Here is a 22,188-nt window from a genome sequence, read left to right as displayed (position 1 = left end):
GATGTTAACATGAAGATGGATCCCAGTGATTCAGCTGAAAAACATCCCATAATACTGTTCTAGATGGTTCTAGAGTGGTGTGGAGATTTCCTGTTTCTCCAGAAACTAGAAGTCAAACCTGAAAGCAGAAGCTGCAAACTGAGTCTGTGAGGAAGATTTTCCAGCAGCACATCCTCCTCATCTGCTGCTGAGATGGAATGATGAAGATCAGCTGAGGAACAGCAGGTTTCCTCTCACATGTTCCTGCTGCAGAAAACACTGTTTCATATGAACTCATCCACATCATGAAGGATCAACATGTTTGACTGAATTTACATGAAAAGAAAAGACGTCAAAGAAATCTGTCCATACGGGAAAGACTGAATGAATCCAAGTTTTTACCAGATAGATGGAACTTTGTTTGATTTTCTAGCTCTGCTTTTCTCCAAAGATGAAGAACATCAAGAAATAACCAATAAATGCTGATCTGGAACATTCTGTCTGGGAGTCTGACTGACACTTTGACACTTTCTACATTCTGCTTTGATCCGGGTTTGAACCTGCTTTACTGCCACCACAACACATCCAATCCCAGCCCAGAACCTGAAGCTGGTTCTGAACATGAAGCCGGTCTTCAGGGACAGCAGGACTGATGAGTTAGTGATCTTCTCAGATGGACTTCAGACCCCTTAGAGCTGAAACTCTCACTTTTCTCTAGGAATCAGCTTCTTGTTGACGACACACTGCTGCAGTCAGGGGAACACACAAGAAACACACACACAAAGACACACAAAGGGGGAGGAGCTTAGCTCAGGCACTGAAGTCATGGTTGAACTCTTCTGGGACTGATTTTAGACACAGAAAGCGCTCGTGTTGTAATCAATAAGATGATTGGTCAGCTTTAGCATCAATGGAAACATCACATGGTCTTTCATTAAAGTCCATTTAGATCATAGTTACAGAAATAAGAACTGATCAGAAGTCATGAATCAATGGAGATTCAGAAACATTCAGAATATTTCACTAGTCTGATTGGAATCACTCTATTCAATAGAAACCAGCAAGAAAATAGAGATTTTCTCTCATGACCTCATTATTCATGTGAATTTATCAGCTGTAACCCATAATTCAGACAAATGGAGCCGGTAATTCCAGAATAATCCTCACATAGATGTTGTGTGTGGAGCCCGTTTTCCTTTAGATGATCCAGCTCTTGGTCCACTGAACCTCCAACCTTCTTCCATTTGTTCAGCTGCTGGACAGAACAAAGAAAAACAAACAGATGTTTTTGCTGAGTCAGGAAAATGCCTGTTGGAGCTCCAACATGATTGTTGACGGTGTTCCTCCTCTTTCTGCTCCGCTGACGTCCTCATTTTCAGTTTCCTGATCAGACAAACTAAACTCTTTTCCAGGTTTGAATCATCAGAAGAAGAAGAAACTTCCACCTTTGTGCCACATGCTCAGAGAATCCACTTCCAGAACAGCAGAGATTCCCGCCACATGTGACAGAGCATCCAGGTGATCTCCAACTACAGGACATCATCACCTGCCTGTGACAGTCACACCTCCATTCTAGATGCAGCCAATGACCTCTAGGCTGTTTGAGGCTCAGAACAACATGACAGCCAGGAAGACCATCCCTCCTCCTGACCACCAGCTGCTCTGTCTCACAATGGCTGCCATGAGGAAGACTCCATGAAGAGTTAACCCCCAGAGGTCTGCTGGACCAGACACCATTCCTGACAGAGTGATCAGAGAGCAGAGCAGCTGCTAGACGTCTGATGTCTGACAGGAAATCTTCTAGCAGATGTCAGCTCCATCCCATCAGACGTTAGCTGACAGACTGGCGGCCATGAGCTGGAACAGCAGTCAGAAACACAGTCAATTCAATTATTCAATTTTATTTGTATAGCCCAAAATCACAACAACAGTCGTCTCGATGGGCTTCGAAGTAAAACATGAAATCAAAAGGATCATGAATACAAAGAGTTCAATAGAAAAATACTAAAATGAACTAACAAACTGACTAAGCTATACTGGCATCCCTGCCCTTAGACCCCCCTTCGCGGTAAGGAAAAACTCCCAAAAAAAACGGAATCCGGAAAAAACGAAGAAACCTCAGGGGTGCCCACATGAAGGAGGGATCCTCCCCCAGGACGGACAGGCGATTTACCAGAACTCTTAGAGAGGAATTAACTTATCTAAATCTACAACTACATATATAAAAGTCCAGCAGACGAGCTTCATCCAGCCTTGGTTGTGGGGACAGTCAAAGGCGCGAGTCGAGCCGGAGGCAGGAACCACAGCCAGGTGTAGGAGCAGGAGCAGAGACGAGGTAAACGGTCAGGAACTGGAGCACGGATGAGCCAACTGGAGTCTGGAAGCACTCCCACTCCCCAGGAGGGGAGAGGAAAAGAGGGACAATACATGAATCGCACTGCACCAAACAGAGGCATGGAGAACTAAATGATAAATTATGATCAAGAATAGAGGAGAGGAAGGGTAGAAGTAGAAAAGAAAAGAGGACAAAACCCCAGTGTACCATAGTTACCCCAGCTTCAACTTCTAGCAGCCTTTTAAAAGAAATAGTTATTATTAAGTTTAATTTAAACAAACTAACATTAAGTTAAATAATCTCTGAATACTAACTAGTCTGACAATAAGCCTGTCCAAATAGGAATGTTTTCAGTCTAACTTTGAATGTAGAAACTGAGTCGGCCTCTCTTACATGAGCTGGGAGTTTATTCCATAAGACAGGGGCTTGGTGGCTAAACGCTATACCTCCAACCGTACTTTTACTAATTCTAGGAACCACAAGCAGTCCTGCATTTTGCGAGCGAAGTGTTCTCATTGGATGGTAAGGGACTATGAGGTCCTTAATATAGGACGGGGCCATTCCATGTAAGGCCTTATAGGTTAACAGGAGGATCTTGAACTTAATTCTAGAATCAACTGGGAGCCAATGGAGCGAAACTAACAGAGGAGTGATGTGATCTCTTCTGCTGGTTCCAGCTAACAATCTAGCAGCTGCGTTCTGAACAAGCTGGAGACTTCTTAAGGAACTCTTAGGACACGCTGCTAACAAGGAGTTACAGTAATCCAGCCTCGACGTAACAATTGCATGGATGAGTTTTTCAGCATCACTCTTAGAAAGTATATTTCTGATCTTAGCAATATTCCGCAGGTGAAAAAAGGCAGTTCTACACGCCTGAGATATGTGAGCCTTAAATGATAAATCCTGGTCAAGTAAAACCCCAAGATTTCTAACTGTGGAATTAGGGGCTATACTTATGCCATCCAAGGAGACTATCTGAGCAGACAGAGCATCTCTGAGGTTTTTAGGACCAAGTATAATGACCTCAGTTTTTTCTGGGTTCAAGAGGAGGTAATTAATTGTCATCCAGGTCTTGATGTCACTGATGCAGGCGTTCAGTTTCTCTATCTGGTCATTCTGGTCAGGCTTCATGGATAAATACAACTGCGTATCGTCGGCATAACAATGAAAATTAATGCTGTGTTTCCTGATTATGTTTCCTAGGGGTAGCATATAAAGCGTAAACAGGATCGGTCCCAAGACTGAGCCCTGTGGGACTCCATAGTTGACTCGAGTGCACTGAGAGGAATGGCCATTTACATTAACGAACTGATACCTATCGGACAGATAGGATTTAAACCACTGGAGAGCAGATCCTCTGATCCCTATGTCCTGCTCTAATCTATGGAGTAAAATACCGTGGTCGATAGTGTCAAAGGCAGCACTGAGGTCCAACAGGACCAGAATAGAAAGTAGTCCCTTTTCTGAGGCCAATAACAAGTCATTAGAGACTCTAACTAGTGCAGTTTCCGTACTGTGGTGAGGTCTAAACCCCGACTGAAAGTCTTCAAAGTGGCTGTTGTCCTGTAGGTGGCAGTAAAGCTGCTTAACTACAACTCTTTCTAGGATTTTAGAAATAAAGGGCAGGTTTGATATCGGTCTATAGTTGGCCAAGATGCTAGGATCCAAACTGGGCTTTTTCAGAAGAGGTTTAACAACTGCATATTTAAAAGACTGTGGCACGTAACCCGTTTCCAGAGAGGTATTTATCATTGTTAATATGGGATCATTAATTAGGGGAAAAGTTTCTTTAAAAAGTCTAGTGGGAATTGGGTCTAACAGACACGTTGAGGATTTGGAGGACGTAATAATTGATGTTATTTCCGCTTGATCCACAGCAGTGAAGCAGTCTAATGTTACAGAGGTTTCTATGGATGCCTCCATTTCTACCGCTTCAGCCTGTTCTGGGCTGATAGTAGGAATAACTTGATTTAACTTGTGTCTAATATTTGAGATTTTACTATCGAAAAATGTAAGAAAATCATCAGAGCTGAGAGAAACAGGAACATGTGGTTCTACTGAGCTCTGACTGCGAGTTAATTTAGCAATAGTGCTAAAAAGAAATCTTGGATTGTTTCCATTCTCTGATATTAAGGTTGAATAGTACTGGCTTCTAGCTCTACGCAGAGCTTTTTTATAATTTAATAGGCTATGTTTCCAGGTATCCAGAGACTGCTCTGAACCGGAGCGGCGCCATTCTCTTTCCAACTTACGGGTTTCTTGTTTAAGAGAACGAGTTTCAGCGTTAAACCACGGTGCTACTCTGTTTTGTCTGACGAACTTAGGTTTCAAGGGGGCAACAACATCGAGTGTACTCCTGAGGGCTTGTAAGGCATCATTAACAAAGTGTTCATTTATACTAGGACTGATACTAGGGAGCAGGGGCCTCATTTATAAACGTTGCGTACGCACAAAAGAAGGCGTACGCCACTCTCTACGCAATAGTTGAGATTTATAAAAAGCAAACTTGACGGGAAAATGTGCGGTCCTCCACGCAAGCTCTGACCCGGGCGTACGCACAAAAACGGGTGAAATGAGAAATGGCGACACCGTCGGCAGATGGAAGAAACACGTGAAAGTGACAGTGTGTGCCAAATCGTGCTGGCATGTGCTGTGCTACACAATCTGGCACAGCTTAAAAACGTGCCTCTACCCCCTGGCGCTGATTGCTGTGTTGGCCCCGACCCTGAACCCCATCCCCACGCATTTGAGCCATTTGCTGCTGCTGTGCGCCAGCGTTTGGAAGTGATGCGTCGCTTGTAAAGAAAAAGAGGTGTGGAAAATATTATTTATTTAAGAATTCCCTCATCGTGCAGTTTATTTCAGTCAGTCTTGATTTCGCCCAACTCCATGACCACCTCTCTGAACTAATGACTTCCCTCTGCATTTCAAGGACTGCATCGGTGAGGACACGTCCACTGCTGGAGGGTTGAGAGCCGCGTGCCGTGGAGACGCTGGGGCCAGACGGCTGCTCAGCTGCAGCATCGTAACCACTGGCCCCGCTGGAACACCCAGCAACTAAAATAAAATTTTTCTATATTAATAATCTGTAATTGTGTAGCCTGCATACATGTGACTTGACTGCATTCATTTGAATTATTTCTCTTACCTGTGTCAGCCTGACCCTGGCGCGTCGGCGTCCCCTCCGTCTCAGTCAGGTGACTGAGGCGGAGGAGGACGCCGATAAGGGGGACTTAATAGGGATTCCCCAATAATAGCGGCCAGTTTCTCATCAAGAGGGGTCAGCTCCGCCCCCCCCCCACCCCCCACGTGGCGGACACACTCTGCCGATGCAGCGCTAGACGTTTTTTTGCCTCGACTTTGATGTCCGATCATTTCTTTCATTTCTTTTTTATTTCGGCCATGGTCCGAGGTTGTGAGGCTACAGCATTTACGGCATCTGCCACCGTTTGCCGCTCACGTGCCTTTTTGTATTAGTAATGCCCACACTGTGCCCCAAACAACACTTTTCTCCTCTTTTCCACCTCGCCAACGATAACTTCTACTTCACATTGAGTGAAGTTACGTTTTTTTGATTTCCCCTCTGTGTTTGCCATGATTTAGCAAGCCATGAATATTAATTTGTGGGCGTTTCACGGACTATTTATGGGCAACTATGGGCGTGTCATGTAGCCGCAAAAGCTGCGCTGCATTTAGAATCGGTTGTGATTTATAAAGGGAAAGATGCGTAGGATGTGCGTGCGCACGGTTTTATAAATCCGAATATTTCTGTGCGTACGCACGTCCTATGTTTCATCCGTACGCCACTTCTGACGCAAATCCTACGCAAAGTTTTATAAATGAGGCCCCAGGTCTCAGAGTATTTTCTCAGAATATCACTAAGTACTGGCTGAACTGTGTGTTTAAACTCAGACACAGAACGGTCAGTTAAGGTTCTTCTAAGCTGTTTCTTATTCACTGGTGCAGAAGGATGTTCCAGTGTAAACTGGAAGGTAATCATAAAGTGATCAGAAATGATGGGGTTAAGAGGAAGGACACTCAGCTGGCTGATCTCTATACCATGGGTTAGAACAAGGTCCAGGGTGTGCTTATGACAGTGAGTGGGTTCATTCACACTTTGGGTGAAACCAACATCATCTAATAAAGCTGCAAAAGCCTTTCCTAGGCAGTCACTGGGGTCATCAACATGAATATTAAAATCCCCTAATATTATAGTTTGATCAGAATCTAAGACAATAGTCGATAGGAAGTCGGAAAACTCAGTTAAAAATTCTGAATATGGGCCGGGGGGGCGATAAATAATTATGAGTAAAACAGGTTTTGGAGTTTTCCTGTTTGGGTGACTTAAAGACAATATGATGTTTTCAAATGAATTATAAGCATTTTTAACTTTAGGGCTGAGAAGTAAGCTAGACTGTGATATTACTGCCAAACCACCTCCTTTACCTGAAATCCTGGATTTCTGATAGTTAGCATAAGTGTGTGTGTGTGTGTGTGGGGGGGGGGGTTGCTTCATTCAATCTAACATAGTCATCCTGTTGGAGCCAAGTTTCTGTTAAGGCTAAAAGACTAAGGTTGTTGTCAATGATTAACTCATTAATCCCCAAGAGGGACTTGGAGGAAATGGATCGAATGTTTAATAAACCGCATTTAATTACATCATAATTCTGCTTGTGAGAACTGCTGTCTGTCACTTTAAGGTTTCTATGACGCGCTCCTTTCATTTGTCTTTCAGCACATAAGTTAAAGCTAGGACCTGCTTGACTTTCCCTGGCACTAACCCTAAGGGAGGCTCAGAGGAGCGTTTTACACTGCTGCTCTGCGCCCGGGTCTTGTCTCTGGATTGTCAGGTTAACAGACTAAGGCTAGCAGAAATGTTTCTAGAAAGAAGAGCGGCACCGTCCCGAGTGGGATGGACGCCTTCTCTCCGCATGAGACCGGGCTTCCCCCAAAACGCGCTCCGGTTATCCACAAAACCAACGCCGTTTTCTGGGCACCATCTAGAAAGCCAGCGGTTAAATTTTGAAAAGCGGCTGTACATTTCATCACTGACTAAGTTCGGCAGGGGACCAGAGAAAATTACAGTGTCGGACATCGTCTTAGCCAGTTTACACACCGAAGTTACGTTTAACTTAACCACCTCTGACTGTCTCCGTCGGGCATCATTACCGCCTGCGTGAATCACGACTCGACGGAACCTGGACTTACTCTGAGCTAACATCCTAAGGTTCCCCTCGATGTCACCAACTCTGGCCCCCGGATAACACCTGACTGTAGCCGCTGGGAGCTCCACGTTTCTAACTTCAGAAGAGCCTATAACCAGAGTTGAGTGTTCAGCGGGTGTGTCGCTGAGGGGGGAGAACCTATTACTAACGTGGAGTCTCGGGTGCTCTAAGTTTTTGCGTTTAGCACTATGTTTCCTCCCAACCGGTACAAACCCCTGACTGTCTCTCGGTTGTTGGGAAAATGCTGGGGTGCTAACTAAGTTAGCCCTGGTAGCGCGGCCCGCGCTACGGTGGTGTCATGGTGGTTTCAAAGTTGAACTCCTGAATATGACGGTAAACATTTGGATTGAACAAAAATGGGATTGAAGCTCATGCTAAATCCTGATCTCAATGCTGAAAAAACCTCCTCCTAGATTCTGGTTGTTTGGAGAAGTCCTCCTCTTCCAAGAATTCCTGAAAAAAGCCCTCATTTCTCCTGACCATCTTCAAAGACACTTTCTGCTTTAGTTTAGTCCAAACTTGCTTTATGCTGACAACATTTACAGCTTGAATCCATCTGAAGAATCCAAGGAAACAAACCAATCTAAGTCTGCATTCATGCCACTTCAGAACCAACAAAGCATGTTTCCAGGACGCTGACTTACCAATAGAACTTGGGATTTCCTTTGCAGAATCCTTCTCCGTGTGTTTTCCTTTGTTTTTCTCCCCAAAACCTAAAGCAGAGATTTTTGCTGAGCTGCAGAACAAACGTCTGACTGCTTTAACCGCCGTTGATGGTTTGTTGTGTTTCCCTCTATAGCTGCTATGGTCTTGGTATGGTTGCTAGGTAACGCTGTCTTTGATGATGATGACGTCAGAGTGGCCTCTAGAATGGACTTTTTTCTTGTGGAACCAGGAGCTGTAACCTTTAGGGCACTAGGACCCAGAAAGAGGTCCAGGCAGTGACGGTGTTCAGTGACGGACTGCGCAGCCGCACTTCCTCCAAACGCCACTATTCATCAGCGCGTGGAGCGCCAGAGTCCAAACGGGCTTAAGGCGCTTTGATAAAGCGCTCTGGAATCCAGCTATGGCGTGCTAAACGTCAGGTCCAGAACGGAAGATGCCATCAATGAAGTCTGTCTGTCAGCAGCAATCCAACGCTGATGGGGTTTAGCTTGTGGAGGATTTGAATGTTCATTTGCTCTCAGGTTGGTTCTGTGCTGGAAGCCCCAACCCTCAGTTCAGTCAAGTTAGAAAGATGCTAACCAGCTGTTCCCTCTGTCACCATGGAAACACGGACCGCTTTAAAGTCGGACAGGATTTTCACGGAGCGGACTTCTAGACGTGGAGGATAAATACTCCAAGATGAATTCATCAGACATGAATCAAACAGTCTTTTCTACATAGAACAGAATGAAATCCACTGTGTTTTAGCAGCGTCTGTAGCATCACAGAGACGGTGTTCCACCAAAAACTGGGACCTGTCACATGTTGTTTCCTGGTGACAGAGCTGCAGCTTTAATGTCAATGATATAGAAGAAGAAGAATCCAAAACATTGGACTGTTTTCATGTGATCACATGGAAGCAGAATTAGGAAATCTCTAGGAAATCTGTCCTTGTTTTGTCAGCATGTTTGAATTGGAGTTTACAGTACTTTGATGTAAGTTTCTTTAAATGAATCAGAAGAATAAGTATTTCTGTGTAAAATAGAGTTACTATTTAGCCGGTAAAAACTATGTTGTCATAAATTAATTGTCGGTCCCTGTGTGGAGGTATTTCAGTCCATTAAAAACTGACATAAATGAGTAACGTTCACTGCAAACTGTGCAGAAGGCATGTTCTTTCTAAAACTGGAAATAGCACCAACCTTTTTTATCACCTGAAGCTGAGTCTCCATTTGATAATTCAATAAAAATAACATTTCATTTCCTCATTATAAAGCAACTTTATTGGAGTTTCATTTGTCATTGGTCTTTTTGAGCCAAAATCCTGAAGAAATCAAAACAAAAGGCTTTTCCATCAGATTTAGAACGTTAGCACGTGACCTAAGTTTGTTCACTTTGTGCTAAATGTTGATTTCTTTGACTGTTGTGTTAATAATATGAACAGTTCTCTGTCGCCCTCTGGTGGTTCATCAGAGAAGCCAAACTTCCAAAGAAAGTCAATCAATAAACATGAGCTAATTCTTGATGCACAAGCTTGACACTTTCTCCTGCAGAGCAGCAGCTGACTTCAGCATCGTCATGGGAACACAGTCTGCTGCTGCTTCTGGAAACGTCTTCAAGGCTGTGGTGGGACTTGTTGGTCTGGAGGACAGATTCTCTGAGCAAATGCTGCTTCAGCTTCAAGCTTCAGCTCTTTTCTTCTGGCAGAGCTTAGAAGAAATGGAAACCTCCTTTGTTCTGACTGTTTGCTCCAAATCCCAGATTCAGGAATTCCTCCAAGAAGTTCAGCTCAGAGATCATCAGCAGAGAAAAGCCTGAAGTTCTGATGGAAAATGACAACAGAACATGATCAATATTATTGATCCACATGGAATCCAGAAGAAACTCTGAGGTGAAGACATGAAGACTCAAGCTTCAGAGACATGAGGAGAAGTCAGAGTGGATTCATTCTGGACTTTCTTCTCACATCTTCTCTTCAGAACATCTTTGTCTTTGATCCTTCAAATCTTCTGAAATCTGATCATCCATGGATTGTTTTTGTGGGATCAGATCCAGAGTTGCTGAAAGTTCTGCTGCCCTCTGCTGGTCAAAGTGTCCAAACAGCAGAGGTGTTTCTCTCATCATTCTATCTTTCAGTCACAAACACACTGGTTATATTTTATACTATTTAACCTGTTATAACATATATAAGGCTTTATAACGGCTGTCTTTACTGCACACAAATTGTGTTTTATGAACAAACTCGTGAAAAAAAGTAAACAGTTCAGTTCAACATTAGGTATTTCTCCTCAGCAGATGGTGAACATTAGTCCAATAGAAAACAGGAAAAACCGTTGTTCTGGAGTCTGATTCTGATTTTTAGATAAATGTGATACTTTTCACAGATATTAAAAAGAAAAATGCTTCAGTCTCATCTAGTCTAAAAGTTTAAACATTTATTCTCCGTAACCCTTGTTCTATCCTAGGCACTTTAACATTGGGATTTGGGTCATCTAGACCCTCTAAACAGTGCTCTGAACCTTTTTTCTTTAATGATTTGTGATCTTCACTGGTGTCCATGGATTACATGAAATCTTTCCACCTTTATCCACCTTTGTCATGGCAGGAATAACACGTCAATGTAAGGGTGGGGTCATCTAAGACAGCACAAGGGTTAAAAGTCATTTTATGCTCACGTCTTTGAATAAATACGTGTTTCACAGTGAATGCAGTCCTTCATATTTAAAGTTCCATGCAGATTTGGAACCAAAAGTGTAGAACATCAATTAATTTACCCTTAAACTTACCCCGGTAACGTCATATACTCTGCTTTTTGGAACAGAGTCCAGCTATGGAACCAGCAGAGAACCAACAAACAGCAGAAACCCACACTGTGGGAAAGACTTGTCCACTTTATTATTCACAGTAAGATTGGAACAGAACACTGAGAACCAAAAAGAACAGAGGAACAGTTCTAAAGTCTACTAGAAAACAGGAATCACAAGAACACCAGACACCAACACCAGTCTGGTTCTTTATCCGAATCTTCCTTCATACATTTTTAGGAAAACCTTTTCTGGACTGTGGATCGTTCCTTAGGTGGCGATCCGATTCAATTCATGAATCAAGCTCAACGGCTCACAGATCGAACCACGATTCTTTTTTTTTTTTTTTTTTTTTTAACTTGTCCTGTCCAACAGCTAGGCAAACAGATGAGAGCTGAGGGCCTCTTGTGTTGGACATATTTTACTTTAACAATAGGGGTTATTAATCTTCATACAACCCAGAGGTATGTCTGAATAAACCCCTTTTGTAATTGAGGCCAAACTTTATTAATTTCAATCATGTTTGAAAATCTTTGGTGTTGGACCGGACGGAAAAGGAAAGAGGGGAAGAAGAGAGAGGGATGTTAGAGAGGGGGGGGGGGGTAGGAGGGTGATAATCGGAGGGGAAAGGGGGTTAGACCATGAAGCAGCATAGAGCAGACAGGCTTACTGGTTGTTTATCGTTACGGTACGGTTCAAATGTAGTACAAAAAGGGCGGGGCCTGTTCACACACACTCAAATATTATCAACACACCTGCTAGCTGCAAAAATGTCCACATGTCAACATGTACACAAAATAGTGTTCACGAACGCATACCTATGCCTTAAAACCAACTAGTGTGAGATATTTCATTCATTCAATCATGCAAACTGTTAGTGCAAAGGTGAGCTAACACCAGTGCTCAGGTGAGTGTTTATGTTCTTCTAAAATGGATGGTGGAATGTGAAAAGAAGGAGGAGGAGCGCCCAGCCACCCCCATACCCCCGCCGCAGCAGCAGCAGCAGCCGGAATTCCCCCAACGCCACACGGGAACAGGCAGGGAACAACCGCCCCCCGGGCGACCAAGACCGCCACCCAGGCCAGGGCCAGCAGGACCGCCGCAACGCCCCCAGAGAGCAGGGAGGCACGGAGGGGAAGAGAACCACGATTCTTGCTTTTTAATAGAATATGTTTGTACCGTTATTATAGCTATGTAATTTTACAGGATGTATGAAAGTTTAAATTATATGTATTAAATGAGCATCACTTCAAACCGAAGATCAAAATCAACAAAAGTGATACAAACACAAAGATTTATATAGAAAGAAAGAAATGGGGTTCGTTACTTTAAACAAGTTTCTATCAACATTCTGGTTACGTTCAGCAGTAACATAACAAAAAAAAAAACATAAATGTTGTCGGGTTGCACGGTGGTGCAGTGGTTAGCGCTCTTGCCTCAAAGCAAGAAGGCTCTCAGTTCAAGTCCTGGTTGAAGGATCTGAAAACAGTAGAGTTTGCCCCTGTGCATGAGTGGGTTTCCTCTGGGGACTCCAGCTTCCATCCCAAACATCCTTCATAGATCAATTGGTTGGTATAAATGGTCCCTAGACGTGAATGTGAGAGTGCATGGGCCCTGTGACAGACTGGATGCAGGATGTCCCCTGCCTTTGTGACCCCAAAAGGGAACAAACAGCTTAGAAGATGATTCACATGAAAATATTCTCCACAGTTTTTCCATCCTAAAAGTTCTGCAACACTTTATGTTTTAAAACGTTGCATATTGAAGTCGCTTTTCTGAGCTGCAGAATTTGCTGATTCATGGTGATTCCATTTGTTAGTGGAATTGAAAAAAAATCTGTTTTCACTCAATGGTTACTAGCTCACATGCCTTGACAAATTAATAACTGAAGTCCCTTCTTTTAGCCTAAAACAACAATGAAATTATGACAAAAAAATCAAAGATGTTTACAAAACATTTCTCATAATAATGTACACACTTTGACAACATAAGCATTGTCTTATCAGAAAATACAACAACGGTCAACTAAAAAAGTTTTGTCTAAAGTAATAAAAAGCAATGGCAGGACAAAATGTAGTTAATGCCTCCTTTGAACTGAATTACTACATCAATGCTCTGTATCATTGAGGCCACCAGATTGGGGGGGTGCACATGTAATGAAAGCTCAGGCTGATTTAACAGCAGACTTCAAGTCGACTTTATCATTAGACCTGGTGTTTCATCTTCCTCTTCTTAACAGATCATAAATTTATTCATTGGATTCAGCTCAGGGAACTTTACTGGTTGATCAAACAGTAACATCATAGTCACTGAAAAAGATTTAGGCAATTTTGGCAATGTGGGATGGTGCAAAATACAACCAGTCCACCAGTCTGACTGAGATAATTTACCCCTCCAATACCAAAGCAGTCGCTGGCAGGAAGCACACAACACACTTTGTAACCCTTGTGCTATCCAATGACCCCACCCTTACTTTGAGGTGTTCTCCCTACCATGACAAAGGTGGATAAAAAGTTTTCTGCTCTAAGTTTTTCTGTTTTTGAAGTTGAGATTCATTCATTTTCCATAACATTTTTCCCTTTCGGGGTCACGGGGCTGCCGGAGCCTATCCCGGCCACCTGTGGGCGAAGGCAGGGGAAGCCCTGGACACGTCGCCAGTCTGTCACAGGGTAGAATGTCCACAAACACACACCCATTCACTCTCACACTCACACCTATGTTCCATTTAGAGTTGTCAATTAACCTATGAAGCATGTTTTTGGACAGTGGGAGGAAGCCGGAGACCCCGGAGAGAACCCACGCATGCACGGGGAGAACATCCAAACTCCACACAGAAAGGCCCCCCGTTGATGTAGTTTTTCATGTCCCCCAACCGGGACTTGAACCGGAGGCCTTCTTGCTGTGAGGCAAGAGCGCTAACCACGCCACCGTGCAAATTGAGATTTTTCTCTAAAACCTTTATAAAAAAAAATATTTTTGTTTTAAAAGAAAAGCTTCTCACCTGTGTGTGTTCTAAAGTATTATACTAAATTACATTTATAACTGAGCCATTTATCAGCCATAAAAACTATCTCTCACCTGAATGAGTTTTCATGTGTGTTTTTAGAATAGATATTTGACTAAAACTGGCATCACATTTATTGCAAGGGAAAGGCTTTTCTCCTGTGTGAATTCTCGTGTTTTTTGAGACTAGATCTGTGACTAAAACTTGTATCACATTCTTTACAGGTAAAAGGCTTTTCGCCTGTGTGAGTTCTCATGTGTATTTTGAGTTTTGATTTTTCACTAAAACCTTTATCACATACTTTACAAGTAAAAGGCTTTTCGCCAGTGTGAGTTCTCATGTGTATTTTGAGTTTTGATTTTTCACTAAAACCTTTATCACATACTTTACAAGTAAAAGGCTTTTCGCCAGTGTGAGTTCTCATGTGTGTTTTGAGATTAGATATTTGACTAAAACTTGAATCACATTCTTTACAAGAATAAGGCTTTTCTCCTGTGTGGGTTCTCACGTGTGTTCTGAGATTAGATATACGACTAAAACTTGTATCACATTCTTTACAAGTAAAAGGCTTTTCTCCTGTGTGAGTTCTCATGTGTGTTTTGAGACTAGATATTTGACTAAAACTTGAATCACATTCTTTACAAGAAAAAGGCTTTTCTCCTGTGTGAGTTCTCATGTGTGTTTTGAGATTAGATATTTGACTAAAACTTGAATCACATTCTTTACAAGAAAAAGGCTTTTCTCCTGTGTGAGTTCTCATGTGTGTTTTGAGACTAGATATTTGACTAAAACTTGAATCACATTCTTTACAAGAAAAAGGCTTTTCTCCTGTGTGAGTTCTCATGTGTGTTTTGAGATTAGATATTTGACTAAAACTTGAATCACATTCTTTACAAATAAAAGGCTTTTCTCCTGTGTGAGTTCTCATGTGTGTTTTGAGACTAGATATTTGACTAAAACTTGAATCACATTCTTTACAAGTAAAAGGCTTTTCTCCTGTGTGAGTTCTCAAGTGAAATTTCAGCTGAGGCCACCCACTAAACTTTTTACCAAATTTTTTAGATGCACAATATCTTTCATCAGACCCAGTTTGGACATGACTTCTGTCTCTTCTCTTCCTCTGATCTCTGTTCTGTGGGTCTGTCTCTTCATCTATAGTTGATGTTGATTCTGTCTCTTCATCTGTAGTTGATGTTGATTCTGTCTCTTCATCTGTAGTTGATGTTGATTCTTCATGTTGGTTTCCTTCTTCATCCTGACTATCAGTTACATCTAAGCTCTGCTGATTGTTTAGATCTGCTTCACTGTTCTCATCTTCCTCATAAGTAGGGATCTCCATCAAGGTATCAGTCTCCTGCTTCAGATCAAGCTGCTCTTCATCTTGACTGATGCAGAGTTCCCCTGGTTCCTCTTTAATCTGTGGTGGTTCTGGTTCCTCTTTAATCTGTTGAAATTGTTGCTCCCCTTGTTCCTCTTCAGTTTGTGGAGGTTCTGGTTCCTCATATTCCACTCTGAAGTTCCTCTGCTGATTGTTTAGATCTGCTTCACTGTTCTCATCTTCCTCATAAGTAGGAATCTCCATCAAGGTATCAGTCTCCTGCTTCAGATCAATCTGATCTTCATCCTGACTGATGAAGACTTCCCCTGGTTCCTCTTTAGTCTGTGGATGTTCCGGTTCTTCCTGTTCCACTTTAAAGTTCCTCTGCTGGTTGCATTGATCTTCCTCCTCAGTCATCCAATGCTGGGGGAGTGCTGCAGGAATACAAACACAAGAAAAAGCCCTTTTTATACTTTTAAATGAGTTTGTGTATTGGCAAACACCAATAAAAGTCGAAAACAGCTCAATCATATATTTCACACTAGTTCAGGCAAACTACGGCCCACCACTGAACCCGGCCCGGCCCACGGGCTTAATCCGGCTTGCCCCCATGTTTGGTCAGGCCCACTGAACAATATCAGAGGCCCGTGTTTTTTTTTATCTGCCCACATGATCAAGACGTGACATTTTATCCCCCCCTTCTGCAGTCTGTGCTCCAACCTGAAACCCTCTAAAATTCCTGTCAAACATAACAGAAGAGAGTCTTCTCTTTCTACGTCGCAGTTCATCTTTACCGGTTTAGCTCATTTTTTTAGAGCGATTATGCTGCGTTTTTTAAACAGCACCCTGTTCTGTGTCCTGATTGGCTGGAAACCCTGTCAATCAATCTCCTCAGTCCGTGCCGTGTCTCCTGTACAGAAACGCGGAGCTCTTCAGATCTACAGAAATCTTTGATCCATCAGATCTTTGTTTTTATTCTAAGATCCTGGACTTAATTTCCATGAAAGTTCGAGATTTCAAACAAGAGAAAAGGATGAAAATTGTCATGTCTGTCTGAGAAAAGCATATTTAGTCAGTGAGGAGTTTTACTGCCATAAACTTCTGTAGTCAGACTCCTTGGATTTCAGCGATCACGGTTATGTTTACAACGAAACTCCTGCAATAAAACAAGGGAACTCTGTACTGGTGAAAAGGTAACAGATATATGATTAGTATGTAGAAATGTAAAAAACATGTAGAAATTTTCTTTTTCGTAATTACTCGAATAGGAACACATGCGCAGGACACAGTGCAGCTGCGCAAATCGTGAGAAGTGACGCAGCCCTCAAAGTCTCAGCGGGATTATGACGGGAGAGGATTGACCATCAGAAAACAAGTGGAGGGAGACCAAAGATCCAAACAGTCATCATCATAACAAAACCACTCAAAGCATTGAGAATTAGAGACCAAAAAAAGACAGAAACATCCAGAACAACAGGAACACGGAGGTCCAGGACTCAGCTACCCAGAACAAGAAAACAAGATGGCCGTGGGGAAAAATGCACATAGCAAAATTCAGGTGGCCCAACAGAGACAAATTCTTAATTATACAACCAAAGATTGAATTAAGGATGTGCTGCACAAACACGAGGGATGACATAGTGGCATGCATCAAAAAACCAGAGATCCATGGTCATAGGACATAAATGGTCATAGGACCACATGTCTTACTTAAACAAAGCGGAATTCTAGATTCGAAAACGAGTCGCGACCAGAAAAATGCAAAAGACCGGTGATAATGGAGGAAAATAGAACACAGAGAAAACACCAAGAAGATGCAAAACAAAGGAGAGCCCATAGGATTACACCAAGTCCAGCACAGGACGTCTGAGAAATGTAGTCGAAAACATGACTGATATGACAGCCGAAAGCAAAACTGATACATAACACTTTGAGTGCCACCTAAAGCCAAAAAAACCACTGGGAGGGATGGTGAGGCCAAACAGTGAGAACATCAGCAATATCAGCAGTATCGTTAAGATCTGACCTCAACGGTTCTGCTATCGGTACTGGAGAAGTCGCTTTTTTTGGGTCCCACAAGATATAAACGTTATCTGCCATAATTAACTCTACAAGTCAGTCAATTTTCCTTTAATTAATGATTATATTAGTTTCGCTGTTCTCTCTGAAGAGGAGAGGTCTGTCTGACTATTTGTGTGCACGGGGGGCGGGGCTGTTGTTTAGACAGTACAGTAGATAGAGTAGACAGTAGACAGTAGATAGAGCGGCGCGCTCACAGGAACGCTACCAAAGTTTTAGGATGGCGGAAAGAGCTAAACGGTCCAAAATGCAGCGGCTCTCTGTGATTTTGTAAAACAACTATCATGTTCTCAGAGTGTCATGGTGCCTTTAACACCATCAGGTAGTACCGAGAAGGCAGAAGTAAGAGAGCAACATAAGCACACTGAGGGGGCGTGTCTGAAGCTTGACAGGGGACATGTGAGCACCCAAAAAAATAAAAAAAAATCCTTTTATCCCCTTAGACTAAGATCACCCATTTCCGCTTAAAACGAATTAAATTTGCGTCATGGCGCCCCCACTGTCACCTTGCTGCTACAATGACCGTATGATGCGGGAGAGAGGCGGGGGCGGGGCTTAGACTCATCCGCTTATGATTCCAGACCCGCAACAAACTAACAGCTGCTTCCTATTAAAACATAGTTGTCATCCATAAAATTAATGTAATGATTTGGGTTAAATGGATTTCAAGAAAATAAATAGAAAGGAGTCTACATCAAAGTGAATTTGTTTCCATCATCCCACTCATCTTAACTCTGGTGCTTGACAGACAGAAAAGTCTATTGAAGGTTGTGAAAAATGGACAAAAGATCAAAGGAAAGATCACTCTCATAAAGAATACAAATAATAAAATAAATATCCTGACAGCATTTTGAATCAATACAAGTATTGTCAAATGAACTATCATTATTTATCGGCAAAAACCTTTTTTCTAACACATCTAGTGTTGTGGCTCCCTGTGCTTTCATCTCAGTGGGAAACTGATCCAAATGGCTCTTAGAGAGGTTCAGGTTGCCGACCCTGGTCTAGCACATCAACGTGCATTCCATGTTTTTATTGGAACATTCTCATGTATAAAGTCAAATGTTTTGTTAAAAAACAATGCTGTTACATAATGACGAAATAAAACACTTTGTGTTCTTAATTTATTTGTTTATTTTTCGTCCTCAAAAAGTATCAATAAGACTACCGTTAAAATGCCGTATCGATAAGCAGTATCAATAAGAGTAGTAGTAACCTTGACAATACCCATCCCGAGTCACGAGTAAATCCTGGTGGTCTCTGATTATGCTACACGGTTCCTAGAAGCTTTTCCCCTGCACACCATTACAGCTCCTGCAGTCATGAGAGCGTTAATTCAGTTTTTCTCCAGGGTAGGAATACCTGATGAAATTCTGACAGACCAGGGAAACAACTTAACCTCCCGGTTGATTAAACTTTTCCAAGAGCAGCTTGGCATCACTGCCATCAAGGTGACTGTATGTGAGAACTGTTGGCGCCTCGCTGTTCATTCATTTTGGGCATCAGCAGCCTGATTCCTTGTGATCCTTCAGGTTTTTGTTTTTGTATTTGGCTGACCAAGCCAATCTCAATGATTAATTCTAGCGGACGCAGTGCACGGCTGGGGGAGGCCAGGGCTCGACATAGCCATTTGTCCGCTGGCCATGTCCAGCTCGCTCGAGCAGTACGGACCACAAGACTTTATTTTTCACTTGTCCGCTCGGGCCACTAAAATATCTAACAGTTTATATTTTTCACCTTTTTCAATAAAGTATGTTTTGCGAAAACATGTAGATATACCTCGTCTTCATCGCTTTGAAAGTTTGACGTCCGCCATGATTGTTTTGGTCACGTGCCGCGCCGCAACAGCGAACAGTAGCCGGGGTTACCTGGGCCACACTTTTGGTTGGAATGAATCATTAGGGCATGCACAGTAGTGTTAAAAAATCTCGGAAGAGAAAATGAGTCCCGTTGTAAACAAACAGCTGCCACATACATGCAACAGTTCGGTAATATCCGAGACGATCTTCCAAACGTGCTTTTATTAATGCGATGAATATTATGAAGCGCCTGTTTGCTCATCGTTTTATTTTTAATCCGTGTGGTCAGTACTTTTTGGGGGAAGAACGGAGCTGGAAGAAGGGTTAGGAGAAGGCTAACACGCGCTAACAACATTAGCCTTTTGATTGACACAAAATCCAGGACCATGCGGGAAAAGCTGTAATCTGCATCTTGGCTGCACGTAAATGTCTGGGAATAACATCAGTCTTTATTTTGTCGGGACATAACTGGAAACACAAATCCTCGTGTTTGTTTCAACGGTTTCTTAGCACCAAGAGGCATTTCTACTCTGAGCACACACCGCCCCAAAGCCAATGTGTGTGCTGGCGGTCCGTGCTCTTCTCAGACGCGGTTCTCCTAAAGCCGGCAGTCGCTAACCCAGAGCGGAGGGACGGATCCATGTCTCCCACATATTACATACAACAAAACGCACACGTAAGAAAGCACCCTCCCCTCACACATACCGTATTTTCCGGACTATAAGTCGCACCGGAGTATAAGTCGCACCAGCCCAAAAATGCATTATAAAGTAGAAAAAAACACAGATAAGTCGCACTGGACTATAAGTCGCATTTTAACTTTCACAACCTTATATGACACAATCATAGCAGACTGTTTATCTAATAATTTCACAGTAATTTTTTCTCAAACTTATTTATTTATTCCTTTCATGAAGCATCATTGACTAACTAATACTCTGTTTTCATCCTGTATTTGTAGAAACAGTTTTCACTTTTATTGCATTTCTGAATCTATGAAATCATTGGAAAATAGAATATTATGTTGTTAGCCTTCAAGATCTTACTGTAAAAAAAAGTTTGCTGATTCTCTGAGTCACTTAACATCCTCTTAACACCTAACATACCTCATACATCAAATTGACCCAGAAACATCATCTCTGTTCCTCACAAATGAACATAACAGGAGGGTTAACAATGTATTTATTTCAATTTATTTCTAATATAAGTTGCTGCGGAGTATCAGTCGCACCCCTTGCCAAACTATGAAAAAAAGTGCGACTTATAGTCCGGAAAATACGGTATTAATAAGTCCGGCTGCTCTGCTCAGACTCTGAGACATGGTTCACTCGGTCCACTGGCACCCGAACCGGGACGGAGAGCTCGGGGGCTGGGTCACGGGGCACGAAGAGCTCCTCTCTCGCATCTCCCTCGCCAGGGGGGCGAGAGCAGAGCGGCACTTTTCACGGGGCCTCCGCAGAGCAGCTGGCCGGTCCTGTATGAGCTCCAAAGCTTTCTCTCAGCGAAACATCTATGCATGACGTAAACCAGAGCAGTAGTGACACACAGTCGGAATGAACCGTTTACATGAACAATGATCGGATAAACGATCGGTATAACCCACCTATCTCCATTGGAAAGAATTTTAGATCTGAACGAGTCTGATCAGGGCAGAGTATTCTGTTCGGTGTGTTTACATGACGTGTTTTCCTTCCGATCAGGCGTTCTTTCCAATTACTTTTGACCATGTAAACACGGCTAGTGTTCAGAGACTGAAGCATGTGAGATGTGGAAGACATGGCAGGAATAGATAGGGATATGTTAGATGGAGTAATGGGTGGAATTAGTACTATGGACAGCAAGATATTTAATGAATGCATTGAAGATGAAACTGTATGCACTAAGCTTTAAGCTGAATGTCAAAGAATCAAAGGCAACTCAAAATACCTGAATCTCAGAGTCAAATGCAGTATAATGTCAAAGTACTTAATTTTGTTTTTCTTTACAACACTGTAAGCAGTAAGTATTTCTAGTTAGCTGATTGATCTCAGTAATTTTTTTTTTAATTTTTCAATTATTTAATTTAATTAAGTAACTAAAGTAACTAAAAAGTAAATGTAACTTTGCAACAGTAACAAAAAGCAGAACCTCAAGGCAGTCAGAGCAGAAAAGTCAATAAAACTTCTTAACTGTTGATGAAATAGCAGTGATTAGAAGCAGCATGAAAACTTCTTAACTAGTGTGACCTACTACACTGCAGTGCTCTCTTCAAAAAATCTGAAACAGACTAGAGCAGATTTAAGTTTGATATGGTCTATTTTCAGTCATTGAAAAGTGTATAAATAAGTGCTAGATGTCACCAGAATGCACCAAATTGCACCATATTAAAATTTTAGTTTAAAGTTTAGTCCGACCGGCGGCGTCCATTGCTTGGCGGTGGCGTTTCGCGCTGTGCGCGGTGTCGGGCCAGTAACTTTCAGGAAGGGCCAGTGCAAATTTCTGGGCTATGTCAACCCCTGCTGCGGTCTTGAAGAATGTTGCCCCGGGCCTCGTTCAATACTGGGGCACGGCACAGTACCCATCCCTACTCGTGACCACTGCTGCTCTTAGGTAAAGGTCCAACAATGTCCATGGCTATTCTCCTGAATGGTGTGGAAATGATAGGAAGTGGGTGCAGTAATGCTCTGTCTGACTTATGTATAATGACAGTTTTCTGGCAGGTAGGACATGTTGCACAGTATGTCTGAATATCAGTGTAATAATAATAATACATTTTATTTAAAAGCGCCTTTCAAAACACCCAAGGTCACCGTACAAAGTTAGAGGTAAAACACAATAAAATCACAACGTGTTAAAAACAATAAATAAGTTGGATTTATTAGTAAAATCAGCTGACAGAGAATGAGAAATTGTGTTCCAGAAATGCAAGCTTAAACAGATAGCTTTTTAGTCTGGATTTAAAGATCAGAAAGGAGTCAGTGTTACGGAGGTCTGGGGGGAGAGAGTTCCAGAGTTGGGGAG

The 22,188-nt window shown here is 42.4% G+C and overlaps 3 protein-coding genes and 1 long non-coding RNA gene across 7 annotated transcripts in view; 2 read left to right on the top strand and 2 right to left on the bottom strand.

The window, feature by feature from the left end:
* Positions 1–22,188, top strand: part of LOC144987890 (uncharacterized) — a 461,750-nt gene that overhangs the window by 16,811 nt on the left and 422,751 nt on the right. The window lies entirely within an intron of this gene.
* LOC144986943 (uncharacterized) overlaps positions 1–22,188 on the top strand; it is a 239,117-nt gene that overhangs the window by 97,145 nt on the left and 119,784 nt on the right. The window lies entirely within an intron of this gene.
* Positions 1–22,188, bottom strand: part of LOC144987268 (uncharacterized) — a 193,711-nt gene that overhangs the window by 114,495 nt on the left and 57,028 nt on the right. Inside the window, exon 2 of one of the 3 annotated variants that reach the window (XR_013651150.1) lies at positions 11,058–15,744. The exons of the other annotated variants lie outside the window; for them this stretch is intronic. The gene's annotated coding sequence lies outside the window, so the exon portion shown is untranslated. Of the gene's footprint in view, positions 1–11,057; positions 15,745–22,188 lie in introns of those variants that run through there. 3 annotated transcript variants of the gene reach the window in all.
* On the bottom strand, positions 6,929–9,136 carry LOC144988559 (uncharacterized). The gene is made up of 2 exons (XR_013652490.1): positions 8,184–9,136; positions 6,929–8,095 (listed from the first exon to the last, which is right to left on the bottom strand). It is a non-coding gene; the product is annotated as an uncharacterized LOC144988559 (long non-coding RNA).

This window comes from Oryzias latipes, chromosome 2 (genome assembly GCF_053564925.1).
Source record: "Oryzias latipes strain Hd-rR chromosome 2, Olatipes_Hd-rR_3.1".
Classification (NCBI taxonomy): Eukaryota; Metazoa; Chordata; class Actinopteri; order Beloniformes; family Adrianichthyidae; genus Oryzias; species Oryzias latipes.
Note: the sequence above shows the minus strand (reverse complement) of the source record. Positions and strands in the feature narration are given on the sequence as shown.